Here is a 27,603-nt window from a genome sequence, read left to right as displayed (position 1 = left end):
CTGCGTTTCTCCCGCCCGGCAGACAAAAAACGCGCCCAAAGTTTGAATACGAAGCTCCGCTCCTCGAATCGGCAAAGCGAAGAAATGTTTGCGCACTTATTTCGTCGCTCCGTTCCGCTTAACCCGCATGCGTCGTTTTCTCGGCGTTCTCTTCTCAAGTTGTCTGTCAACACACACCGCGCGTATACAATTGGTGCCTCGCTCCAAATTTCTTCCCTCACTTCTTGCTATCTTCCCCAGTGTTGCATAGGTTGCGTCTCCACATTTTCCTCGAGCAAGAAAAAAATAAAAACGAAGTCTCGTGCCCTTTTGTGAACAAAAAAGGGTTAATGACGTACGGAACGTGCGAGACGGGACGTCTCTGTTGAAATGTGCCGAGGCGTGAAACTATGTCCGACACCGTGGCAAAAGGGTTAATAAGAAAAAAAAAACAATTTAAAAATCCCGCGAGAAACTCCCTCGCGATGCAGCAAACCGTTTTATTGCCTGTCATCTCAGCGCTTTGTTTACCGCGACCCTTTTCCTTGAGAAACGCTCGAGGTCTTCCTCGCTCCTTTAAGGAGGCTGGCGCCCTCGACTGGCGCAAGCGCATTGGTGCAAACAGCCTCGGTCGAGGCATCGTCGGCTGAATTGAAAAGCAGTTTCCATGAATGCGAGATTATCCGCACCGGAGCATCGTCTCCTCATTCCTATACTCTTGCAGTATAGGTGGAAGTTGAGGAGGCGTATTGCTTCAAAATGCACGGACGTCGACACTCATAAGTTATGGGTGCACGTAAGAGATCCAACAGGGTCACTGCCGGCTTGGGGCAACGATCTACGCTTTGTTGTGCCCTATGCGACCTCGCTACGTGGTATGGCGGAAGCGTTTAGTTGCGCGTGAGAAGAATTGCCACAGCGAAGAAATAACAGTAAGAGAAGAGCCAAACGAAAAATTATTGCTTCTATCTATTCAACCCAACCAACCTCCCTACTCAAGAGAGAGAGACAGAGAGGGAGATAGATAGATTGCGCTATTCACTGCTTCCACACAGGTATTAAGCAAGACAGGGAAAAAAAGCTATAATCTTAACGTTAAATTAGACACGCTTTAGTTGCAATTCGAAGAAAGTTCGTTCGGGACGTGAGACGTAAGCGTCCAATCCATTCGGCTCATATTTCACTTTATTTTCTTGTAGGGCGTGCCTGCACGATTTCCCCATTCCTCCCCTTCCTTCCCTATATCGCCTCTGAAAAAAAAAACGGAAAAACCAGTGCTTTCGCGCTTGGGTAGAAAAAGTGTGCGTATACATTTTTTTTAAATTAGAGCCTTTTTACTATACTGTGACGATGGAAGGCCAGCGAAAACGCATCGGTGAATAAATATATTGAGTTATGTAGGTGACTTGCTATACATTGATCCGTTTACAACTCCTGCACACAAGTTCCTTAAAATTAATGATAAAAACATTCTCATATAATTTGTTTCGGGATGGTTGGAATAAAACAAGAGGTACAGCTGCTTCCTGTGACCGTACTCCCTCTGTAGGCGGCCATGCATATTGACAGCAGACGGGGATTCTGCAACGTTTACAACTTCACTACGAACTAACTAATTACGACGAGTACATGACACTCGACGTAATGATAGAGTCGTCTTAGCGACCAATTTCAGTATCATTTCTTTAATAATATACCTACATTATATTGAGAGCTACAAAGCACTAGCTCTGAATCTATAGTTCATACCCCAAGCTGCATGCAGCACTGTGGAGGCTACATTGTTGTCAATAGAGCCCCGACTGAGGGGGTCTAACTTACCACGAAGGAAAGCCAGAATAGGCGCCGAGGCCTATGGGTTCCACCTGCTGAGATGGGAGACTGAAATGTCCTTTGAAAACCCCTTTCACGGTGAGTTAGGCGCCCTCAGTGGGCGCTCTATTGACAACAATGTAGCCTCCACAGTGCTGCATGCAGCTTGTGGTATGAACTATAGTGTTCTGTCAACACGACCCGATAGACGCACGCAATCTCGGTCAGAACCTACGGCGCAAGGCAGCTTTGCCGCAAAAGAAAAAAAAAACAAAGCAGAACCAGCGAGACAGCCCTCAGCAACCATCCCGGAAAATGAGTGCGTCCATCTAAGTCCACACTGCGTACGCACGGGGCCGCTTCTCAGCACAGCGGGGAACGAAGGAAGATTGGACTCAAAACTCAGTCGCATCGACCTCCGCTCCATACCACTCGCACACGATTATGTCAAAGAATCTCGGGCTTTCGGTTCCACGAGTGCGCCGCAAATCACGGCGGACGTACACAATCCTTTGTCGCTACATCGTTGCCCGAAAGCCCGCCTCGTGCCGCGCATTCAGGCCGAGCGAACCGGCCGCCTTGTGCAGACGTCGCCACGTACCGAGCCCTTGCAATACGCCGAGCGGCGCACTCCTGCCTCACGTCGCAAAGCTCGAGAGAAGAGAGGGATGGCAGGCTCTCCACTGATGACCTGAACGAGATCAAAGCGCGCGTGCAACCCGCGCCCGTGTTTTTCGAATTTGGCATAATTTGTGCCCGCACGAGCTTTCGCAATTGAACGGCGCTGCTACTGGCTGTTTTATGCGCGGCCCCGTGACTTAAAGCGTTGCAACTGTGCTCACCTGAAGGGCGTATTAAAGCCAGCATGGAACGCCGAGGCTAGCGAATTTCTCAGTTTATGTCGATTTTGCGAGTAGACGTCACCGATAGTAGACAAATTCAACTACCTCGCGTCGTCGATCCGTCCTCGCTCACTTTGGCGGAAATAGATTGCCCAAAACAAAAAGAAAATGGCGCCCCTTGAACTAGTGGTGCAACGCTGGAGAAGCAGCAGAACTTGCGGCCCCGCCTCTTCCTTCGTCGGAGAACAGGCTTTTTGCACCTCCCATGGATTTCCGAACTTGCCGCTGAATGTTCTCCATGACTGGCAGGCCCGGATCGTTTCGTCCGCAGCCTTTCACATCTCTCCCAGAGTGGACCGCGTTAGAACGCGCTAGAACCCAAAGGAAATGCTGTGCGCCCGTAATGCGACGATATTTAATCGGATAGACGCAGGTTTCAAAAGCGAGAAACTCAGGTTCGATTCCAACCACGGGAAAGAGAGAGAGAGAGAAACTTTACTGAAACGGCTGCAGAGCGGTTACGGGATCCGGTTTTTTTCCCCTTTCCTATTGGCTGCACGTGTTATTTATCCCCACCGCTGCTCAGACCAAAACTGCGTCATAAGTGCGTGAAAACCTTAGCCATAAGTGCGTCCAATGGATCGCCAAACCTTCAAAAACACAAATCGCAAAGAACGAACCCACGCGAAGATTTTTCGTGCACTAAGTAAACGCATCTACGAACGATCAAAATGCATATCCATACGTGGCTTATGAGATAAAGGCATACTATTGTAGTCTTCGTGAACTATTTGTATACCACGTGCCATCGAAGAATGGAACAAGCTGCCAGACTCTGTTGCCCGTGAACGCAATCCGGCCAAATTCAGATAATTATTGTTATCTCTCCTTAGCCTTTAATTTCATGTAATCCCCACGACTTGCCCCTGCTTCCTTTTCTATTTTACGTCATCCCGAGGACGCGGATAGCGCTCACCTTGGGTACGATCGCGCCGTTCTTCGACCGTATTATGATCGTCGCAAAGTCCGCCGCCGCACGTTTTCAATACGCGCCCGGCGGGGGGATCACTAGGAGCTCGGACTTCTGCGGGGAGCATGTCAGGCCGGAGCCCTCCAAGTGTGACTCGATGGCGTTCACCGCGCTCTGTAATGCCGCCTCGATGTGGCCGTCACTGCCCCCGGAGACCCACAGGGTGATATCGTCCGCGTAGATGGTATGGCGGACTTGTGGGATCTCCGTGAGCCGGTTGGCCACCCGGAAAGCAGCCGGTGCAACGGCGCCACAGCAGACCGCCTCGTCACCAAACTCGGGACGGCCACTCGCCTCATCAAGCGGGTGGCAACGCGACACCAAGGGATGAAGGAAGCCAGCCTGCTCCGGCTGGTCCAGTCATTCGCGGTCAGCCATGTAACCTACATCGGAGCGTACCATGGAAGACGCAAGAACGGAACAAGATCGATGCGGCCATTCGGAAAACGTATAAGGCGGCGCTGGGACTCCTGAACAGTACCAGCACGGAGCAACTCCTGGCACTCGGAGTGCACAACACGCTCGATGAAATCAGCGAGGCCCAGCGCACGGCCCAGCTCGAACGTTTTACAACCACACGAACCGGTCGTAGCATTCTCGCACGGCTGGGTTTCGCGGACCGTGCGGCCCGTCAAGCCGACTCGAAGGAACTGCCAGAAGGTGTCCTACGGAGACTCCGGATCACCCCGGTGCCCCGGAACGTGCACCCGGAGCACAACAGAGCCCGGAGAACTGCTAGGGCCCAGGCTCTCACAGAGTTGTACGCCGGGGACAACGGCGCCCTCTTCGTGGACGCAGCGGAGTACCCCGACAGACCCGGAGCCTACGTCGCGGTGGCGGTGCGAGCCACCAGCGGGGAGGTGTACAGTGCTTGCAGTTTACGCGTACCGTCGGCACGGCACGCGGAAGAGACCGCAATTGCCCTGGCCCTCACGGACCCCGGATGCACGACAGTGTTGAGTGACTCCCGCTCGGCGATTGTGAATTACACGCGTAATAGCGTCGGTGCTAGTGCAGTGAATGTGCGGTGCAGTGCGGTGCAGTGCAGTGAACAAAGCGGTGCCGGCCACATACTTGCGGTGGTTCCCGGCGCACACGGACACACGGGAATGACAAATACAAGGGCGGTCACCCCAACCGAAACGAGACGGCGGACGCCGCCGCGCGCGCGCTCACCAATCGCGCGGCGGCCCCTCCCACCTCCCCCGTCTCTCCAGTGGAGCGGCGGCGACCGAGCGAAGACAGCATTCACCAGGAACCTCTCGTCGAATACACCGAGATCCTGAGATGGTACCGGCAATGCCGTCGGACCAGGCCACCACCACACCCGAAGCTATCAAGAAAGGAGGCAGTGCTCTACCGCCAGATCCAGACCAACTCGGTGATCACGCCGGCGCTGGCGCGACACGTGTGCCCGGACGCTTATGAGAGCGCCTTGTGCAGTGTGTGCGCGATTACGAACGCAACTTTGACTCACATTCTGTGGGACTCTACTCGCAATCCGGTGGAGGCGGCCGCACAGGAGCGGCTGCCGGACAATATTATTGCAAACGCGATTGCATCGCCGGACTACGCGGTGCAGTTACAAGCCGTCCAGCAGCTCGAGGCAGCCCTTGTCAGGCAGAAGCGTGGGGAGACGAGTGCGGAGGGTCCGAGGGGACTTCTCCGGAGACCCGCCGCGCGCCGAACCGGCGGACGCCGGCAGGGCACAGCCTTGAAGACGTGAGCGGCCGCGTCTGAGAGTAGACTGGCTCCACGGAGCCCTTGCTTGCTCTCTCTGCAGGAGACTATCCAATAAAGTTGTTTCTCTCTCTCTCTATTTTACGAATAATTTTGTTGTTAAATTATCGAATTAATTTTGTTGTATAAATTTTCTAATGAAACATGTAGCGAACCGTATTTTTCTTGCGCCACATATGTACTACGACGACTCTGCCCCCCCCCCCCCCCTCCCCCTCCCAAGTAATACCCCTCTGGGGTCCTTAAGGGTTCAATAAATTATAATGATGATGATGATGATGTATTGTCTTACCTGGAACCGTTCCTTCTTCGCGATTTTCAAGTAACCATTTTGACACGATGGAACAGCGCTTTCACGCACGCACCGTGTGTCCCGAGATCTTATCAGAGCTTTTCGGTCGACCAACCGGCCTACGGGGAAATGTATCATTTTTTTTTTGACAGGACCCCATCGGCCCCACTAAGGAAGCTTTCGCTTTAAAATGTGACCGGCGCTTCGGTACTGCGCGGTGGAGTGAGTCGTGGTTTCATTGCGCTATGCCACGGCGCAGACCTAACGAACATTCGAGTCCAATCTCGTTCTCGACATCGTCATTCACCGAGATTTGGTTTCTGGATGCATCGATAGGCCCTTGCAGTGTATTGTGGTGAAACCGATTCACAGGATTCTCAGAATGCACGCATAATATAGTCGAAGCCTGTAGAAACGGAGACACGATTTAGCGGCAGCACAACTTTTTCGTGAATCACATGCAAGCGAATGGCGCCTCTTTTGTACTGACGACTTCTGACTGCACGCTGTGGTACATTACGGCTCCTTTTTTCATTCCTAAGCCATCCTTCGAGATTTCGGCGCACGTTACAGATCCCCAGGTGGTCAAAATTAATCCGTAGCCCTCCACTACGGCGCGCCTCATCGCCAAGGAGTAGCTTCCGCGTGTTAAACTTCACAATCAATCAATCAATCAATCAATCAATCAATCAATCAATCAATCAATCAATCAATCCTTACCTCCACTATCAACCTGGGCCATAACGGCCACGTACGCATCACTTGAATACTGTTCTCTTTTGCATTCCATGTGTTTTTGCAGTGGGGTTTCCTTTCTCGGGAACGTATTTATACCAGGTGGCGTCGGGTGCTAGGTTTGTCCTTTAAAGGCCAACTGCACTCAAATTTCACCTCGGCCAAATTTGTTTTTAATGCATAGTAAGTACCCCCAAATAAGCTGAGACACAAGTGGTAGCCCCGTGAAACGCCTCGTTAATCAGCCAGAAGCGTTTAAAAAGGCTCCGCCGCAGACCACTCTGCACCTGCCGGCGGATCGCGTAAACAGCCATGACGCGCCTGTGACGTTCCAGCCGACGGTGGCTTTTTCCTCTGGCCAGCCACGCAGCGGGAGAACCGGTTGAGCTCTGCTGCCCAGTGCGCGCGTAGAGCTTGTGCGCAGACATTCTCCCGAACTGGTGACCGTCCGGCCGCTCGCTGGACGGCTGCAACGTCACTGCAATGGCCGCGCTCTCCTCGGTTTCGGTTTCAAATTCGCCGATTTTTGCTGGCCGCTTGCGGCGTCCACGTGCGTATTTCAGCTGTTGTATTTTGCATGTTGCTTTCTTTTTAAGCAGACTATACGGAAATAGGGTTTTCAAGAAGTCGAAATTTTGAGTGCAGTTGGCCTTTAATAGCAGATTGCGACACGCCTTCTTCCAAGTGCTATTCATACCGCCATTATGTACACGTGTTTCCCGAAAGGACTCAAGTAATACACGCAGACACGCCAGTGATTAAGCCCCGCGTTTACATAGCCACCCGTGCTAAACCCAGCGTGAGCAGATGAATCGAGGAAGGTAGAGTGAGAAAGGATGGGGAGGGGGGGGGGAGGGATAACACTCATATATAAGGTAAGATAAACACGAAACACGGTCGTTCCTTTAGAGCTCCATCCCCATCTTCGCCTGCCGTATGTCCACAAGAACCACGCACAAAAGAATAAAATGTATCGGAAAATCGCCGTCACGACTGCCTGTACGCCGTAAAAGCGACGACCGCACAAATCTCTTGTGCACACACGAGACGGAGCTTCTATAGACGGGAGCCACTCCTTCTGCCGCCGGTATGCATGCAGCAGTCAAAGCCGGTCGCTTTTCACGCATGCACGGCGCGCGAAAGGCGGTCGGTTGGTCGAACTTCGCCGCCGCCGCAGTCGAGGTAACGGAGGCGTGCGTGAAACGGCGGCAAAATTTGAGAGAAAAAAAAAAAGAAGAAGAAGAAGAAGAAGAAGAAGAACGTGATCGATCAATTTGCCGAGTGCTCCCAATGACACCCGCACGAAATCACGCTCTCGCCGCCGCGTCCACCACCTCGATGGCGACGGATAGATTTCCTGGCCGGCTGCAATGGCAAAAGTGTGTCTCCCGTATGCGCACGCAGTAGAGGTCCGCCCTGGCCGTTATAATAATGCCGAACGCAGTTCCAAGGAAGCAGGCGGCGGGGGATGTTGCGGTTCTCACAACCGAGCAAGCCGCGTCGCCTATTGAACACGCAAGCGGGTCAGCGGGTTGGAAACTGAAGCCGCCTGAGAAGCTTTTAATGAAAAGAGGTCAGTGATCGTGCGAAAAAGGCGAGAGGATTGGCCATCAACGCACGGTCTATTCGCGGTGTACAAGGGGCTATTGTTGGCGGACCAGGATTATCAAGAAACCCGTGGGAGTATTTTAGTCGTTTCGCTACTGTCTGAGCACAGAGGGTAAAACTAGAACAGACTGTGTGAAACCTCGCCTCATTAATTTTTACCCATAGGTCACGTCACTTATCTGTTTATTTTTATTTGTGAGCTAAGTGTCGTTGATACTATGCAAAAAATAACAAAAAGAAAGATATTTCACTCTTCGCTGTGGTAAAAACCTGAAAGATGTAAAGGACAGGCTATGTAAAGCAACATTAACGTTTTGGTGTGTTTTCCTTAACGTAGGCGACATCACGTGTTTCTCGTAGAGGCGGAACAACGCCCGTACAGACTAAATTTCGTCGTACATTAAGTGACCTTTCTTCTACGCGATAACCTTCTCAACTTACCATTCCTGGTGCAGCGGCTAAGGATTACAAACAATCTTCATCCAGCAAATTTATCCCCTTGTTAAAACGACGTCGATTTAAACAAGGCCTCGCGAGAGCGTGCCTCAAGACATGATGTGGTTCATATGACTTGATTAGCGAAAGAACATCGGCGAGGTAACTTTCACAAGTATTTCTTTAAATCTTAAAGGGACTCTGCAACACTTCCGACAAACGCTTCCACTCTTTCCTTCGCGTCTGGAAGCACTGCGAAAGTTACAGTTATCGCTAGTACGGAGCATCCCTGCATGATCTGAGCGTCGCAGCAAATATACGCCTTGCGCTTCTGCTTCGCTTTTGTGGCTTTCTTTTTAAAGTGGCCATCGAGAGCGTTCATTGCTGCAACTAAAAGGAAAGCCGGCCAGTAGCCGCTACACTGCTGTAATGACGTCGTTCAAGCGGTCGAAGAACGCCACGATAGGGAAAGAGAGAAAAGCCCTTTTGAGCAAGTTTCCAAGTTATCTGATGGGCATATAGCAGCAATTTTTGGCTGAAGTACTTTGCGACCCCCTAATCGGAGTACTGGATGTGTTGGTTGACTACGTTCTAAGAAAAAAAGTTGAAAAAAGTAGAACGGAAAGTAGTGCTAGTTGGACCTTATTCATGTTTAAACAGTTGAAAAGAGTGTCGCAGAGTCCCTTTAGTATTGATGTGGTTCCTTACTGACGTCGATGGCGTTCACTGGCCTACACGATGAACTTCTCAACTTCGAAATTAACTTTTACTTCCTTACTTACCAACACACAGGCGTGCGTGCGCCGCCGGCAGCGTTCCACATACGAGGGTTCGCATCGGGCCCCGCAGACCATACGCAACCCTCCGCGGCGGCGGCGTCCCACTAACCTCAGCCAGTACATCACTGCGCGCACACGAGCGCTCACGCCCGCTGATGACCGTTACAGCTGCGAGAAAAAGCACCGAGTGCGCGCCGCTCTCTCAGGCCGCGTATGTATGGCGAGATGGACGGGCGACGCATTCAGTCCGTATACTATTATGCCTGGCTATATATACGGCGACCTCCCGGCTCTGCTCTTATTGCTTTGTCGGCGATATTTACACGGACACCTCCTAGGTATACAAAAAGCCTGCTGAGTGCTTCCTCGCCTCTGGGTTGCTTGTCACCACGCAGTTGCCGTAACTTCAGCCGCATCTAAATCGATCCATCTCTTGCTCCTTTCTCCCAAGACATTTATAAGACGGACGTAGATTCTGTCAACGGGCGTACACGCCACGCTTTCTTATTCTGGAGGTGTTGCTGGCTATACGCGCGCGATGGTGCCCGCTACAACGCATGGGCAGTTCGAGTGAATACCATAGAGCAGCGGTCATGAAAGCGCCTTCCCCGGGATGTGGCTGACGTGCGACGCGAACGGAGTTTCACGAAGGAGGGACCCGCGCGTTCCAACGAAAGTGCAGCCCAAAAGCGCGCTCGGACACGACCTGGGTTTTTCCTTGGAAAGGGAGAGAAGCGACAGGCTCGGGGTCTCAAAACGGCCAGCGAACGTCGTTGCCAAAATAAAGGTGTTCCGAATTCGGGCAAAACGCAGTGAGTGGGCATACACCATGGTGTGGGCAGTGGAAAGGGGGCGGGGGTCTTAGATGGCTTGGTTGGGCCAAGAAGAAGAAGAAGAAGAAGACAAAATTTCGGCTTTCGTTCTGGCTTCCACCGGTACGAGAGATCGAGCAGGGCTTGCATGATAGCAGCAAGGTACGTCTGCGACAGCGCTATAATGCGGTTCGGCCCCTCTGAGGCTGTTACGGGGCAATAAAGTCCATACACAGTGAGGCTCACGCCCCAATTGGCCAGTGCAGAACCGCCTCTCTGCCCCCTCATTCAGCTTGGAGGGAGCACTCCCCCATCACCAGGCTCAAAATAAAGTTTTTCAGCAACAAAAACACCTTCCCAAAAACACCTGCGGCTTCGCCTCCTCACGTAGTCATTTACCCCTCGTACATCAGTGAATAATGGCATCATGTCGCCGGCCAGTGCACGATCCAATCACACCCCATATCATTTTTTCGTTATTTCTCTTTCATGGTTGTCTGTTATTTTCTTCAAGTCAACTATTGTGTTAATATTATACGATATAGTTACGTGAACATCATCATCACGATCATCAACCTCAACTTCAGGATGAAGGCGTCTCTTCCCCGGAATATCTGAAAGCGAGCAACCCAGCCTACAACACGCGGTCACCGGAATTCCGGCACGTACTCAGCCCAGGAACAAACGGCACCCAAATGACAAGCTTTATTTACTCTTCCCATTTTACTAAATAATACTCGACTTTAGTAGTATAGACGTCACACCCTTATCAGCTTCGCGTACGTACTTTGGGCCAATACAAGTGCCAATTGTCGAGGAACGACAATGATGAATTGATGGCAGTAAAGAGGCCGCTGGCACAGGAACGGGGACACGGGCGCAGCTCGCGCCTCGTGGTTTCGGCACCAGAATGTGGCGGATAGCGAGGCAGATGGGAGCCAGACAGCCAGTCGCCCTTTCGCTGGGCTGGTCCCGTGTCCGTGCAGCCCTGCTTCTTTTATTCATTGTCATCCTCAACAACTCTTTTTTTTTTTTCCTTTTTCACGCCTTGTCTTAGGCTTGGAATGTCGTTTCTTTTGCGCGAGAGCCCATTTTCTTCTTTGATGCTCATGTATTTTCATCTCCGAGTCCTCCCAGCACGTTAAAGCCGAATAGTCTTTGCATTGTCAAGCGGCGTCCCAACTGTCCTATTGATGTCTGATGCCCGTAAACTGTACTTTTCGTGTTCTTATAACATTGTTCATCGCCTTGCTTCTGTATTGCCCATGATTTAGTTTTCTGCTTTTCACATAGCTTGAACGCTGTCCGAGTCCAGTTTTACTCGTTACGCCATTGATATTGAATTGAATTACCCCGTACCTTAAATTGTGCGTCTCTAGCTCCGTTTTTTTAAGGGGGGGGGGGGGGTGGGGGAGGGGGGGAGTTCTCTTTTTATCTTTTTATTTTTGATCGAAAAATTTCCCTCTTTGTTTTGTTTATTCCTCTTCCCTCTCCACCCTGCCGCTGCTTCTGTTTACATATTTTAGGGATTGTCAAACTGCTTTGAGCAGCTTTTTCCCGACAAATCCGCCATAAAATCATGTATATTTATGAAAATAAAGCAATTTCAATTTCATAAACTTCTAATAAATCATGTGCTGCGCTCTACCCTGGTCCAATCTTTTCCTTTGAATACACAACCCCACCTTACCCCCGCCACCAAGGCACATATCCCCATTGGTCTGTGCCTTAGAAAAATGGATGGAAACACAACAATGACAACCGCACACCATTATAGACCGGTAACTAAAGAAATGCCAAGGAGCGGTACTTCGCCGCGTTGTTCTTGGCTTTATCGAACCGTTTACAAGGTTGCATTAAACGATGTTTAAAAGTATTAAACGACTCACTGCGCATTTCGTAGTACGCGAAAGCCGCCGGTACACCTTCGGGATGCTTCTTGCACCTTTCGTATGCCCTTTTTTTTCCCCATAAACGAAATTCCTCTCGGCGAAATCCAACGCCAGCCAAATCGAAATTACAGCCCGGCGAGAATAACACGAACAGCTTAGCGACGTGAATGAGAAATATACTTCGGGACACCCGATCCCGCATCGAGCAAACGGAAAAGCAACGGGCGCTGCCGTCGGGCCGACGAAGTAATCGGAATATATGCGACGCGGCTGTCCCACCTCGGCGGAACGCAGTTCGTCTTCGTTTGCGATCGGATCCCGTCCTCCCTGCCGTCTACACTTTGGCGAACGTATGTATAACAGCAACGGGAGACGAGACGCGAGCGCATATAGACACATTAGCTGTGTTGCGGGTCGACGTATACGCCCAAATCTAGGTCTCTTTCTTTTTTGCCTGCTCAGAGCAGCTCTGAGCAGCTCCAAGCAGTCCAAAACTTCTCCCGCCGTAGACGTTCTATGGGCAAATAAAATACAGTGCTGCTTGGAGCTGCTCAGAACTGCTTTGAGAAGAGAGAGAGAGAGAGAGAGAGAGAGAGAGAGAGAGAGAGAGAGAGAGAGAGAGAGAGAGAGAGAGAGAGAGAGAGAGAGAGAGAGAGAGAGAGAGAGAGAGAGAGAGAGAGAGAGAGAGAGGAGAGAGAGAGAGAGAGAGAGAGAGAGAGAGAGCAACTGTCATTCCAGTGTAGCCAACCCTGCGTCCTCGTGAAGGTGGAACGGCAGCTGCGGCAGATAGACACCGGTGACGAGATTACGCCCACACAGAGGACAACGCAGGCACGCGGTCGTAGCTCGCAGGTAAAAACAAAATGGCGGACGAGAGCCCCCCCCCCCCCCCCCCCCCCCACCCATTAGGCCCGTCCGGCAGTCGAGAAAGGTGATCCAGATGCTTTTACGACCGGAACAGCGGCTAGACCACCGGGATCGGCTCGCGATCCCATCTCTCTTGCGCCCCGTTTCGTCTCCGGGCGCAGTTCCGTGCAGTAGGGAGAATGATGGTCGCATCTATGGCACCCCTTACGTTCTAACGTTGCTTGCGACAACGTATTGCGTTTCCCACCCCGCGTGTTTGCCTTGCCTCACAAGATAGTCACGAGGAGTTACGTACACCACTTCAAGTTTTCATAAAGAAATAGAACAACGATAATAGAGGTAGGAAAACTTTGAGATAGGGGACTAAGTTGTGTGCGAAGTGGGCGGCGTGTTCTCCTAGCCTGTCCCTCTACCTCTAGCGATGCTGCCGAGAATTGTTATGACGACGTGCACGCACGCTCCTCCTAGCTCTTGCCTGCGTTCTGCACACATTTTAGCTCCTTTCATGGGCAACGAATGAAGCATCGGGGAACGCAAGATGCAGCTACGTTTTATACACGCACACAAACATTGTAGCTCCAGTTGCGAAACCCTTATATTATTGCCCGGTGGCACATAGCACGAAAAGGGCCCCCCGAGGAACTGTGTGCTGCTGAAGCACCCACGTAGGACGTGTTGCAGATCACTAACGCATCTGCGCATGCGCTGGGCTCCCCCTCTTTCTCTTTCTCCACACCGCGAAAGACGCGTGTACACGACACGTTCCCGAATCCAGTGATCACGCACGACACTGCAACGGGACAAAAAATGACGGACGGTTTGGTTGGCAGGGCCAACCACGGAGCATCGTACGAAAGCTCATGCCACTTATGTCTTGGATCAAACTGTCGCACCAAGACCGTGCTTCGTGTCGGAGTCCTCGCGGAGTCATTGACAAAGGTTAGACAGGGCCGGGGGCTTGAACTCACTCAGTTGTCTCCCCGGTTTTTTTAGATCATTCCTCGATCAAGCTGTAGTGTCTAGCTGAGGCACGGTAATTTGCTACGTCTTCCCATCCCAACTCCAACCACCCCCTCATTGGCAATGGCCTTCCTTTCAAATAAAAGCTTCAACTAACTAACTCCTACAAGTACCATCTTTTAACAGCGGAACTGTTTAAGCTTGAGGTCTGACCATGCCGAACGTTAACAGGAAACTCCGCTCGGCGGAGTGGAGAAGGGGAAAATGAAAGGCCAAGAAATATGAGGGAAAGTGGCCAGGAGGCAAGGAGCCCACGGGCAGGTGTGGGGAGTGCGTGCCTCAAGAAGAAAACTCTTCCCATGGTCGGAATAACCTGGGTCCCTCGCGTTATGAAACCGGGGGTTATCCGATTGATCTGATTTGATTGACTGACTGACTGACTGATTGATTGACTGACTGACTGACTGACTGACTGACTGACTGACTGACTGACTGACTGATTGATTGATTGATTGATTGATTGATTGATTGATTGATTGATTGATTGTATGGTTTAACGCGCCGACGCAACGCAGGCGATGAGGCGCGCCGTAGTGGAGGCCTCCGGATTAATGTTGACCACTTGGGGATCTTTAACGTGCGCCTAAATATCGAACACACGGGCGTTTTTGCGCTTCGCCTCCATCAGTAAAGCTGCTGCCGCGGCCGGGAATCGAACCCGCGTCCTCGTGCTCAGCAGCACAACGCCTTAGCCACTGAGCCACCACGGCAGGTTCTATCCGATTGCGCTACTATCGCATTCGGGGCGCTCAGCATTCCCTTTGGGTTCGTAGCGCAGCCGTTGGCGTTAGACTTCGGCTGAGTTGAAGTGGACTTCCGCAGTCGAGATTTTTTACTTTATAAGGGTGTATTGTGGTCTTTGATTCAACTCAGCGCGCCTGCAGAAATCTTCTCAATGCCCACTCCTTTCTTTTCTTGACACCGGTCAAGAAAAGCCAAGTTAAAGCTAGCAGACCACCAGCTGTGCTGTTCCCTCAGCTTTCGCATCTCAAATGCGATCATCAGCTCGAGCTGTATGGTCGCATTGCACATGGGCTCCGTGTTCTCCGAGCAAATATGCGATAATTTCTCCTGACCCTCCAAACCTGTGGTGTCGTCGAACTCAGCCAGTCAAAAGGATCATACCGACACCACGTTTGACGCGGTGGGTGCAATTTTTGGACATTTAGGGCGCAGAGCCACCTGCCAAGCCTACCACGGTAGGTAGGCCTAACTCCCGAGAACGGCATGCAAAGCTCTTTGCGTGATGGTGACGGCACTTCGCACGTGCAAGCCCTTCATCCAGACCTGCATCAAGCTATGGAATCGGATATCACGGATGAGGAGGGTCAACAGCCTGCCACTACGAATCAAGATGACGATTTCATCGAGGTCGTGTCGCGATCTCAACGCCGACGCCAACGCGGCACCGTCACGCCGCCAGCGACCACAGTAGGCGTATCACCAGCCCAAGCGCAAGCAGCCAACCTACTGCAGACACGTAAGCCCACATTTCATCCTCAGCCACTCCCCCGAGGCGATTATAAGCTCGTCTTACGCCCGCAAGGTGGTTTACGCCTCCGAGACGTGGAATACGCCGAAGTCGCACTGGCCCTGCTGAACGCGATTAACGCTACGTGGCGAAAAGCAAACCTCAGGCTTCGCATCGACTCTATACAGAATACAGCTACCATCAGCACTCCCTCTGCGGAAGCAGCCCGAGCCCTCGTTCAAGTCAAGCAGATGACTCTCGGCACCGCCGTTCATCCAGTATCACTGTACGGACTTGCTCCCGATGATGCCAGGAAGGGTGTAATCCATGGGGTTCCCCTCCGCTTCACAAATAATGACATTCTCAGCAACCTCGACCAAACCGAGCACGAAATCTATGCAGTGCGTCGTCTTGGCCAAACCACGACCGTGATCCTGACCTTAGCAGGGCCGAAGGTCCCATACTTTGTGCGCCTCTATGGGGCCGAATACCCTTGCTCGTTGCACAAGAAGACAGTTCCAGTCTGCGCCACGTGCCACGACGTAGGACATCGATCTACGGCCTGCCCTCAGCCCAACGTCAAAGTGTGTCACCACTGCGGCTTCCGAGACCCGGCCCCAGACCATCCCTGCTTCCCTACCTGCGGCCTATGTGGGGGACCCCATCTCTCGGGCTCGCCTGGCTGCACGAAGCGCTATGCTGAACCCTACATCCTCCGGCAACGACGGTTCCGGCAAGTCGTCGCGGCCAGCCGGGACAGAGCTCAGGACCCGACCCCTCCACGTGGCCGGAGAAGGGAGCGGTCTGCTACTCCAAGTTCGAGACGCCGGAGCAGATCCAAAAGCAAGGGGCCTGGCGGAGCACCAGCGCGGCCGGCTGCACACAATGAAGACTCAAAACAAGTAAGCTGGGCTCAGCACGTATCTCGCACTGCTCCACCCCAAGCCACCTCCCATACACAGTCACCCCAGGCTAACACACAATGCCACGAGTGCCCTCAACTGCTGCAAATCCTTGAACAGCAGAAAATTATGATAGCCTCTTTACAATCACGTCTGGAAGCCTTAGAACGCGCACCCCCCAGTACTAACTCAGAAAAACGAAAGAAACCCAATCCTGACTCCGAACCTATGGCTGCAGAACAAAATTCCACCTCACAGACTGGAAACCAACTTCCCTCGTCTGAGGACGTCTTTGCTCAACTAGTCAATCAGCTTGGAAATTTGAATGAGGAAATCAAAAACCTCCGCTCAGACAATGTCATCCTCAAGCAAGAATTTCAATCCCTGAAGGAAGATCTTGCCGCCCTCCGGCAGGAAACGCAGGCTTCTCTCGTCGTCAATTCCGGAGGCCTTGAAACCCGTACAGACGCAGGGCCCATTAGACAAGACAGAATCGACGGTTGTGGCTCCCGTCCCCACCGCCGCGCAGTACCATACGCTCGAACAGTCGATGGCATGACCTGCCACCCGCCTTCAGATGGCCACGACACGCTCTAAGCAACAAGCCACGGCGATCCTACAATGGAATTGCCGTAGCTACCGAGGCAAAGCAGCCTCCCTACAACAGTACATACTTAGTTTGGACCCACAACCAGATATTATAGTATTACAGGAAACAAATGGACCCACCAAGCTCCCGGGCTACCTATCCTATGAAGATCCCTTGAAGAAAGCTACAGCTACTTTAATTCGTAACTCTATTGCAGCCACACAGCATCTCACGCCACAAGCCGGCTGTGAACACACGCTTGTGGAGGTCCTCTCCCCTTCCATCAAACAAACATCTAATCTATTTATTTTGAACATTTACTGTCGCCCTTCCACCAAGCAACCCGATATCCAGAGGACAATTCAGGAAGCACTAAACCTCGCTAGGCAGTCTCCACTACTTGTACTCGGGGACTTCAACGCTCCACACCAGCTTTGGGGGTACAAGTATAAAACAAGAAAAGGGCAGAGCGTGGTGTCAGCCATCGAAAACCTCAGCCTCACCCTCTTGAATGATCCCAACACGCCGACCCGCACAGGGACTAGCACATGTCGTGACACAAGCCCAGACCTCTCTCTGCTATCGGGACAACTTGATGTTAGATGGAGTAATACTCAAATAAATCTTGGCTCGGACCACGACATTATCCACCTCCTCCTCCGACACCGGGATTTCAAAGCCCGCACCGGATTCGCCCGTATCACCAATTGGGATGCATTTCGGAAATCCCGCCTAATTCGCTCCTCAGACCCTCACCAACCCTTTATGGAATGGATAGAAGACCTCACTCGTGATGTTAAGGCTCACACACAGACTGTAGCCACGTCCTACCAAACCCCAAGTGTGGACGCAAAGCTCATACGCATATGGGAGGCGCGCCACAGCCTTACCCGCAGGTGGAAGCGTCAGCGCCATAATAGAAAGCTTCGCAAGAAGATTTCACTGCTCTCACAACAAGCCGCTGAGTACGCTCAGAAGTTGAGCAGAGAAAACTGGCTCCAGGTGTGCGACAGCTTGCAAGGCACTCTTACTACCCGCAAGACGTGGCACCTACTACGCCACCTACTTGATCCCCTCACCAGCAAAGGGGAATCGAACCGAAACATGACCCGCACCATACACGCGTACTCTGGAACACCCGACCAACTCATCCGGGACCTTCAAGACAAATACCTACAAACAGATACAGCTGACCCTCCGCTGCCATACACAGGCACCCCCAACGAGTCCCTCGATCGGAATATCCAGCTCTATGAACTCCGGGCTGCCTTGGAAGAATGCAAGAAAAACAGCGCCCCTGGACCCGACCAGATTACTTACAAGGTCCTCGCCAACCTTGGGGATGAAGCACAAGCGACCCTGCTCACTCATTTCAATGAGTTCTGGTCGTCTGGGAAGCTTCCCTCGCAATTGAAGACTGCTGAAGTACGGTTCATACCCAAGCCAGGTAAATCCCCACATATCGACAACCTCAGACCGATTTCACTCACCTCCTGCATTGGAAAAGTATTGGAGCGCATTATCCTCAAAAGACTCCAGCAGCATTTAGAAGATACGGGACAGATGCCAGACTCCATGTATGGATTTCGTCAACACCTCAGCACCCAAGACGTGCTCCTTCAACTGAAGGAAGAAATAATCGCACCAGCCACCCGTCACTCCCCTCGAGCCATACTTGCCCTGGATCTTAAGGGGGCATTTGACAACGTGACACACGCGGCAATTCTTGGTCGGCTTAATCAGACTGGCTGCGGAGAACGAACCTACAGCTACATCGCCGATTTTCTCACAGATCGCCGAGCCATCCTCAAACTAGGGGATATCACCTCTAAACCAATCCAACTCGGCAGTCGCGGCACGCCCCAGGGATCTGTATTATCTCCCCTCCTGTTTAACATCGCATTCATTGGCCTTCCCGCTGCCCTAGAGCAAATACCCAACCTTCGACATGCCCTTTATGCGGATGATATCACTTTGTGGACGGGCACCGATTCCCTTGGGGGCATTCAAGAAACTCTCCAACGTGCTGCGGACACAGTGAACGCGTATGCCCAAGCCAATGGCCTCCGCTGTTCTCCTCAAAAGTCCGAATTAATTATAGTTCGTAAGCACAGCCTCAACTCTGACCCTGACCAAATCTCAATTACCCTCGACGGACACACTATCCAACCGGCTAAAGCCCTGAAGATCCTGGGTCTTACTATCCAAGCCAACACTAGAAACGACCAAACACTTTACAACCTCAGTAAAGCTACTGATCAGGTAATACATATGATTCGTCGCATCACCAACCGACACCAAGGCATGAAAGAAAAAGATACTCTTCGGCTCGTTCAGGCCTTTGTCATATCCCGCCTCACTTACGTCGCGCCATATATTGTCCCAACTCGAACCGACAGCGACAAACCCGATCGCCTCATTCGCAAAGCAACAAAACAAGCTTTGGGTCTCCCGATGAGCACGTCTACGGCCAAACTACTTAGCATGGGGCTCCACAATACCATAGAGGAGCTCATCGAAGGACACCTTTCTAGTCAACGCCTTCGACTTGCCCAAACCAAAGCAGGCCGCGCGGTCCTTCGAAATATTCAATGGTCATGCCCTGACAAGACTCACCTGGTCACCGTCCCCGACACTTGGCGCCAGTCCATTTTTGTGCGCCCCATTCCCAGAAATATGCACCCGGACCTCCACCCTGGTCGTAGAGAAGCCCGAAGCAAAGCCCACGAAAAACTTTACAGCAGCCGATCCGACGTAATGTACACAGATGCGGCCAGTTACTCAGATAACCAAACTATGGTGGCCGTGGTAACATCTAAGAACGCCCTCATCACCACCGCTTCAATCCGGACAACTTCCTCCCTGGACGCTGAAGAATTAGCTATTGCGCTCGCCCTTACCCAAACCACCTCCAAGATTATATTGACGGACTCGCAAGCCGCCTGCCGCAGGCTCTTGTCGGGACGGGTGGCCCCCGCCACAAACCGACTTTTGAATGAACATCCGCCTGCCCATCGGGTGGACATTGTGTGGACTCCCGCCCACTCTGCACTGACGGGCAACAATTTTGCTCATCAACAGGCTCGAGACCTCACTCACCGAGCCGCTGAGACCGGGGATGTTTCCGCACCTCTCCTCACCTACCAAGAAATCACCCAATACTACCGAACCACGAGACAGACCTTCCCTAGTCCTCACACATCTTTGACCAAAAGCCAAGAAACCACACTCAGACAAATTCAAGGAGGTACTTTTCCCCACCCTATCCGTATGCATTTACTCTTCCCTACACAGTACTCTGATAAGTGTAAATTCTGCCACGAACCAGGAACTCTGGCACACATATTATTCGACTGCACAAAAAACTCGAACCTTCCGCCTCTGAACCCGTCCCCTTCCCCTGAGCAGTGGGAGATACTGCTGTCCAGCTGTCGACCTGAGGACCAGCTCCTGCTTGTGATCAGGGCTACGGCAGTCTGGACAGCACATGGGCTCCTGGACTGAGGAACCACTCTCGCATTATTGCGTAATAAAGTTGTCTCTCTCTCTCTCTCTCAAATGCGAAGGTGACCGAATTTGTTGTATCCACCACAGCTAGGGCGTACGCCACTTCAAAAAGCGACGAATGGGTCGATGACTGGGCACGCCTGCTGCGCGTAACAGGACAAACCGAGAACGTTCACGCTTTCGCTGATACGACCGAAGCGGTGACTTCGATGCGGACTTAACGCCAGCTTTATACTGACTATGCGACCCACGTCACGCCATATCCCGCACGTTGAAAAGTACTCCGTACCTTTACGGTTTGGTACAAGAACATAATGCCAACAGCACAAGAATCTAAGCCACGCTGAGTGAACTACTGGTGAAAAAGTCCAGCTATATAACTCCATCCAGAGCGCAAAGTCGGTTCTCGTTGCTGTTACGTGCCGCATCCCCACAGGCCACAAGAGCGCCAATGCCCGAAAGCTCCAAGGACACTCCTTTATTGCCCCCGTGGTCGGCAACAACGGCCGAGCATGAATATTCCACCATCTCATCGCGCGCGCTCCAAGATTGCCCAGTCACATACCGCACCCGCCGTATGCACCAGCTGCTACCGAGTCCCTTCCGAGCCAACTCAAGCGCGCCACACGGCAGCGCCAAGCCGATAAGAAGGTCCCACAAGTCGCCCCGCATTCTTGATGGGGACCACGGCGATGACGTTTTGCGTGTGCGCTTCTCCGAGTCGACCAAGCTTATTTAAAGCGACCAATAAGAAACGCACGCCAGACGAATCTATAGCGTGACGTTCCTGTTCCACGCAACCGGGCCTTCTTGTACAAAGTCGGCGTTGCCGCAAGAAGCCAGCTCGCGACCCACGACGTCGGCTGTTTCCTTCAAAAGCCGCGCCGCTCTCCCTGTTGGATTAACGGTGACGGCCCACGCACAATACCCGGGTCAGCACGATGGGCGCGCGGTGAGGCACGGGAGGCCCCTTGTCGCCAGAGGAACAAGGGTCGTGACGGGGACCTTTTAATTAAGGCTCGCCTAATGAAGCCGACGACACCAGCTGTGTCGCGGCAGGCAGGAAGGAGGAACGCCTTCCCCGTTCCCCCTTGTCAGTAGTGCTGGGGGCACGCCCACGAGGCTCGGTCAAAGCAGCCTGGGAAGCGCGTTTTTCACCGGCACATCAGCAGCCGTGGCACACTAACTACGAATTTGCTGTACACCAGGCTGTGCGCATGCGCGCATCCCGACTCTTCGTTTGATTTAGAAATCTTCGCGAGAAAACAGATCAACACCGATAAGGCGAAAACCTGGAAGACAAATCTCTGTTTACGTTTCTGCTAATGCCGCCTCACAATGGCGTCATAAGTAACAAAAACGAAACGTACGATTGTATTCCGGTGGCTTAAATTGCACGGGCTCCGCCCGGTAGCCTGGAAAGAAAGCGTCGACCAAGACCCGTCGACTACGAATGCCAGCATTATATGATTACTCCCCGATGGGGAGTTTCAGCCGGAATTTTAAATGCGTAAGCATTTCTTTGCGGACACAACGAGAGAAACAGTCCTGTAACGATTGATGTGTCATGCTTCCTCTGTATTAAAAATTCCATGAATAATGTCCTAAGACTTTTTTTCATTGTCTCATATCAGACCACTTACATTACCCCGAAAAGACGTCTTTCCGCTAATGCGTCCTTGCAACGTTGTGAAGCGGACTTTAAAGTGCACGTTGTATAGCTCTCGAAAGGGGTAAAAAGGGTATTATGGAGGCACTATTTAATAAACGGTGCTGGGGTCTTTATACTTTACTTTGACATCAGACTACATATATTGCCCTTAAAAAATGTAACCTTAGCAGCAGTGAAGCTGACTTTACAGGCACTCAGCGTATAGCAGAGCGGCTAATACCCTATCGGCAGTGTCCGCATTTTTTCCACTAAATGAAAGACTCCAACTGTATTCAATGTGGATGTTCTTCCCAAACGCTCTTGAAATTTACTTCAAGTGTGAACCTTTTACACGTATATCACTTCTCTCTTGAGGCCACTTAAACGAAATATATTAGAGCACAATCCCTTCCGATGCGTCCCCGACCTAAAATCACCTCTGCCAGACAGAAAATAAACGTTGTGATAAAAGAAATGAAAAAAAAAAAAAGGAAACGTAACAAGCATTTGACTTCTATAGCTCCATTCGCAAGGTTGCAGAGCACTGCTCAACTCACAGCCCCCTCGGGGCTATGACTATGGCTATGGCTATGGCTATGGCTATGGTATGGCTATGACCTTCGTGCACTCTCCTTCAGTTCACACGCAGATGTTACAAAAGCTTCGCTGGCACGAGGGCAGTTAAAAAAAAAAGAATTCCCGCATAGGCTAGCCAATTACTAAAGGAAAAAGAGAAGGGCCAAGGGAAGACCTTCGCTGCAGCGCCAGCGACACGGATAATTGGCTTGCAAAGGGGCCGGAGTCATTACGCGAGCGTGAAGGCCAGAAAAGGCCTTGGTCGACGGCTCGCGAGCTGAGTGCTAACGCGGGGAGTTCCAGTCAGAAACTGGCACTTTCGATACACGGAGGCTATATCCATAATTCACTCAACGGGTTTTTTTATTACGCCACCCTGAAAACACAACCGCTGCACGTACTTTCTACAACGCAAGCAGAAAGACCGTGTGAAGCCACTTAGTTTTTCCCAGTGTCTGTTCTACAATACTATGCATTCCTACGTAGAAAACGTTCCCGCGAGTTAAATGCGACGCGACACAGTACAGCTTCTTGCGTGCGATCCCAGTGTACATTAGTAATGACAGATTACCCGAACGACGTACGCGGTTCGTTCCACGCGCATTCGCTGCCATTACCTGCGATAACAGAAAGCGAACGGCAGGGAGGTTAACCAGACGCCGAACCCTGTTGACTGCCCTCTGCGAGAGGGGTTGACAAGGTTAAAGAGAGGGCAGGTGAAAAGGCAGAAACACGAGCGAGAACACGTGCGCCCTCATGGCGCTTTTGACGGGAGTTGCAAAGAACTCGAGCAGGCAGACTATGTTCAGGATACGAAGTAGAGCTTCGTTCGCCTTCTCTGAGAGCGATGGCTGTGACCAGTGACCCCTACCGCGAAAACAGGCTGGGTGGAAATGACGTACTGCATCACAGAGAAGCTTTGGCTTGAGCCACTAAATAAGCTAGCTTTGGCCGTGCCCTCTAGGAAACGCTGCTTTGGGAAAAGTAGTCGTACTCTGCTGTGCGAAAGCAATGCCAAACAAGACAGAGTTCGCTGCTTCCAAGCAGCGAGACAACGCTTCCAAGTGGTCCAGACAGGGCTCGCGCCCCCCACTGTGTGTACACGCTTGGGACCTGCGGCCGGCCTACAGAGGCAAACGAGGAGATCCTTTTTACCGCACCATCCATTCCCTCCGTTCACCTTCACGATCAAGCTGTTTGAACTGCCCCAAATGGGATCTCGAGGGCCTTTGATCGATCTAAATTTGTACAGAACCTTAGAAAATTGGTATTTGCGTACCACGCAGTTTTGCTTCCTCGGAAAACCTTAGCTCTTAGCCCTGGATGTGGTACCAAGTCACCAAACCGTCCGTCATTTTTGTTAGCGGTGAAGCCCCTTAGGGGCTGGGGCTGTTGGCGTCTCTTGTCGTCGTCGTAATCGTCGTCTCATGTAGTCACGGTACTAAAACGCCGGGAAACTCGTTTACGCCTCGCGCTAGAACGTACCGCGTACTAAAAAACGCCGGGACACTCGTTTACGCCTCGCGCTGGAACGCTTCGTGCTTCAAAGACACGAGACTTTTGCAGCAAAGCTGTATACCTGTACCCCCCAACGGTTTCATCTCCGTTGACAAAAACGACAAGACGCCAAGAATACACTTACACACTGCATGCTTCGCCCCTCCCGAGGTTTCACGTTAGTGGAGATGTTTAAGCTGCTTTGTCTAGTCTGACGAGGATTCAGAAGTGAACTACAGAAAGAGCAAGCATCCGAGGAATAAAATGCCCGCAGGTAGTACACAAGTCCGAGTGCCATTGCACTGTTTACCGGACGACAGAGACGTTGATGACACCGGTCATGCGGTTAAGAAGTGGCCTATGGCGGTTATTACTTTTATGTGTCCGATCTGCAGCTTGAATAATATAATAAATTCGAAGCGCGTTCCACTGTTAAATGCTCTCAACCTGACGTCAGCGCTATTTCCGTTACCTGCCGCATGGTATCGCATGGTAGCCAGAGATGTACCTAAAAATCCGCATTTTAAAGGCGTCTCGTAAGGTCTAGGAATCATATACTGCTTAAATATTTCGGGTTTGTGGTCCCCGAAAGCTATTCGGATAGAATAAAAAAATTACTCGAAGAAAAATGCATTCTCTTTTCACAATACCTGCAAATGAGAACTTCTGTGCGGCCGACGAGGAAGGAAGCTCGGAGAATGAATAGTCCGTGAAGACGGGGAACTCCTGCCAATCTGCTAATGGAAGATCCGCCCGGACTAGCGCACCGGCGTGCGCGCGCCTTTGAAGTCTCGTTTCCGCCTTGGGACATTTATTCGAACGCCGCGTTTGTATAGCTCCGCGGTTTTCCACTCGACCACACAATGCGCACGGCACTGAGTGTAGTACAATACCGAAAATAGCGACAGGGAGAATTCATATGAATGGTGAAGCTTTTATTAAAATTTATGCAGCCAAAAATCGTGGGACGCTGTCTAGGAAATCTTCATACAGTATAAATGTCTGATAAAGGTGCGCGTACTGCTAGCCAAATAAAAATTTATGTGCCGCCTGGAAAAGACGTGCAGGAGACGCGGAAACAACGGTTCTTCCACGCCATGCAAATGATTGTCGTTAGTAATGTTGGAAGCAGAAACTTCGACCTTATATTGTCCCCCAGACCACGTCAAAAATGAAAGAGCGGTATGTTTATTACTTGAGAGAAGCTTGAAATAACTGACTTGAACGTGCGACGTGTGCATGCTGAACGCCATACAGTAAAGCCCAGCTTAAGGCGCTCTTATGATGATGATGATGATGATGATGATGATCTGAATTCACGTTCGCAGGTCTATGGATAGGCCAGGGGTGATTCGTTCTGATGAAGAGCAGGCGGGTATGCGGACACGCGCTCGTGAGCATTAAAAACAAATAATTTTTTTTGAAAATTAAATAAACAAAAGTAAAATTTAGGAAGGGTATATTTACAATACTGCCAGTCTCTGCTGAGACTATATCAGGTGGATATAAACAGCAGTAACTGCTTCAATTAAATTTTAACTTTAATTTAGAAATTATATTTTACATTTTTAAAAGCGGAAAAATATGTTATATAAATAGACGCAACATCAAGCATGGATGCACTTATAAGGTGCGTTGAATGGAGCTCAGCTTCAATTGTCGTGCATTGAGTGATCACCATCAAGCCTCGCGTGTTTCATGCTTTCGTTTAGGAAATGGACGATTGATTTTTAAAATGAATATACGCGTACCGCCATTTCATGTCGCTGGCATGCATGGGCAGCAGCCAAGGAAGAGCGCCGCTAGTCAACGCCGTTCTGTCGGAGCGCGAAACCTCTCAATCAAGGTCATAGAGGGAAAGAAAGAATGCCGCGCGAGCAAGAAAACGCGTCGCCTGGCAACACCCAGGATAGACGGCATGTGGTACCTTGTTCCAAGCGCGTAGTCTGTCACCGCGCATAACCAAGCGGCGCCCCCTCCCCCGTTCGCGCTCTAGCACTCACATTCACCTGAGTGAAAGAAGGCGACTTTCAAATTCACGTGTGAGCGTGTACAGTCGGTAAAATACCTGTCTATAACAGCGATTTCAACTTCAACTAGTTACATCTGAAAACTGCCGAAACATACTCTTTACAAACACGTTGAAGACAAAAGAGGTGAGCTTGGACTTCAGAACGCCGCAGTAGTTTTCTTCAAATTCTCCGTCGAGGCAGGATAAGGCTGGAGGTACGAAAGCTGTATTATAGATAAGCGTTTTACCGACTGTACACGCCCTAACTTCGAATATTCCTCTCTGCGGCCGCGTGTGTATGAATCTCGGCGATTATTATTATAATTCTTTATTTAGAAGGGAGGACTCAAGGTCTAGTCAGTGATGGGGAAGGCGGTAAAGGAGGTGAGGGCGTCTACATCCACTTGAGAATCCCCGTGGTACTTGCTGAAGTCCACAGGGACATGACAGTCTCTTTTGGGTGAGTCCGGCCCAGAGGAGGCGATGTCCACTCCTGGAGGGTCTTGATGTTCGGCGGAAGATGGGCTCTTCTCTCCGCCGCGAGCCCCGAGCACTCACACAGCATGTGCAGCGATAAAAGTTGGCACAACGCCACGAATGACGCCAGCGGCACAGCTGTCACTGCGCCATAACGCAAGTAACTGTGCTGTTTTGAATTGGGTCCTCGCACTCAAACACAGTGCAGTAACATCACGACAACACTCTTTAAAAGGGGCAACCTCTTACACCACTGTCTTTAGTGACGACCACCATCATCGTTGCAATCCCGTGAGCTTACGATGGCTCTGATGGTGGGGATGCTGTGACGTACGCATACGTGCTGATAAATTTTCGCTCGCAGCCTGCTGGGCACACATAATACATAATACAGAACTTATAGAGTCCCTACCGTCATCACAAATCCTTGACCCCGTTAGTAGAGTGACGAGGGGCGTCCACGAAAGAACAAAACGACGGCCCTCCAAGCTATTTCACAACGCTCGACTGTGCCACCGACGGAGCTGCCTGAACTTACGAAGTTGTTCTCAGCAAAAGATCGATGTCTTGCACTGACAGGAGCAGCGGAGCTTTTCGGTTGCACGAGCTCCGTACTTACGCGACTAAACTTAAAGAAACGAGAGGAAAACTCGGTAACAGGACTGAGGCTGCCACAAAGCGATCAGCCACAGTCTTCCGATCCAAAGCCCAGAGGCGTAGCGGCTCTTTCTTTGTGTAAACATTTTTGCAGTACAGTAGTTACGTGTCTGTTCCTCCTCTTCCTCTCCCCCCTCTTGGAGTACGCTCGCCGGCGCGGGCCAGAATCGCGCGACCCAGCAGGACGACAGGCGAGCCACCGGCAGACATGCGCGCGTGGACAACAATATCTCCTCCAGGCATCCATACCATCGTCCTGGCTGCCGTCTAGGAGACAGAACACGGAAGGAAGTCTCCGTCGGGGGACGCGCATGCGGCTCAAAGAGGAAGAGGCTCCCATGTACTCGGCTCGCAAACCATTTGCTTCGCCGCCGGTCGCCAGGGGAACAATGGAAGGACGGGCCTGGGCTCCCAAAGACGGT

General features: G+C 51.4%; 1 protein-coding gene across 3 annotated transcripts in view; it reads right to left on the bottom strand.

Moving 5' to 3' along the window:
- The window catches only part of LOC144152880 (uncharacterized), a 350,752-nt gene that overhangs the window by 286,078 nt on the left and 37,071 nt on the right, over window positions 1-27,603 (bottom strand). The window lies entirely within an intron of this gene.

This window comes from Haemaphysalis longicornis, unplaced genomic scaffold (genome assembly GCF_048455015.1).
Source record: "Haemaphysalis longicornis isolate Haplotype H1 unplaced genomic scaffold, Haemaphysalis longicornis Haplotype H1 scaffold_9, whole genome shotgun sequence".
Taxonomy (NCBI): domain Eukaryota; kingdom Metazoa; phylum Arthropoda; class Arachnida; order Ixodida; family Ixodidae; genus Haemaphysalis; species Haemaphysalis longicornis.
This window is presented reverse-complemented; position numbering and strand designations above follow the sequence as displayed.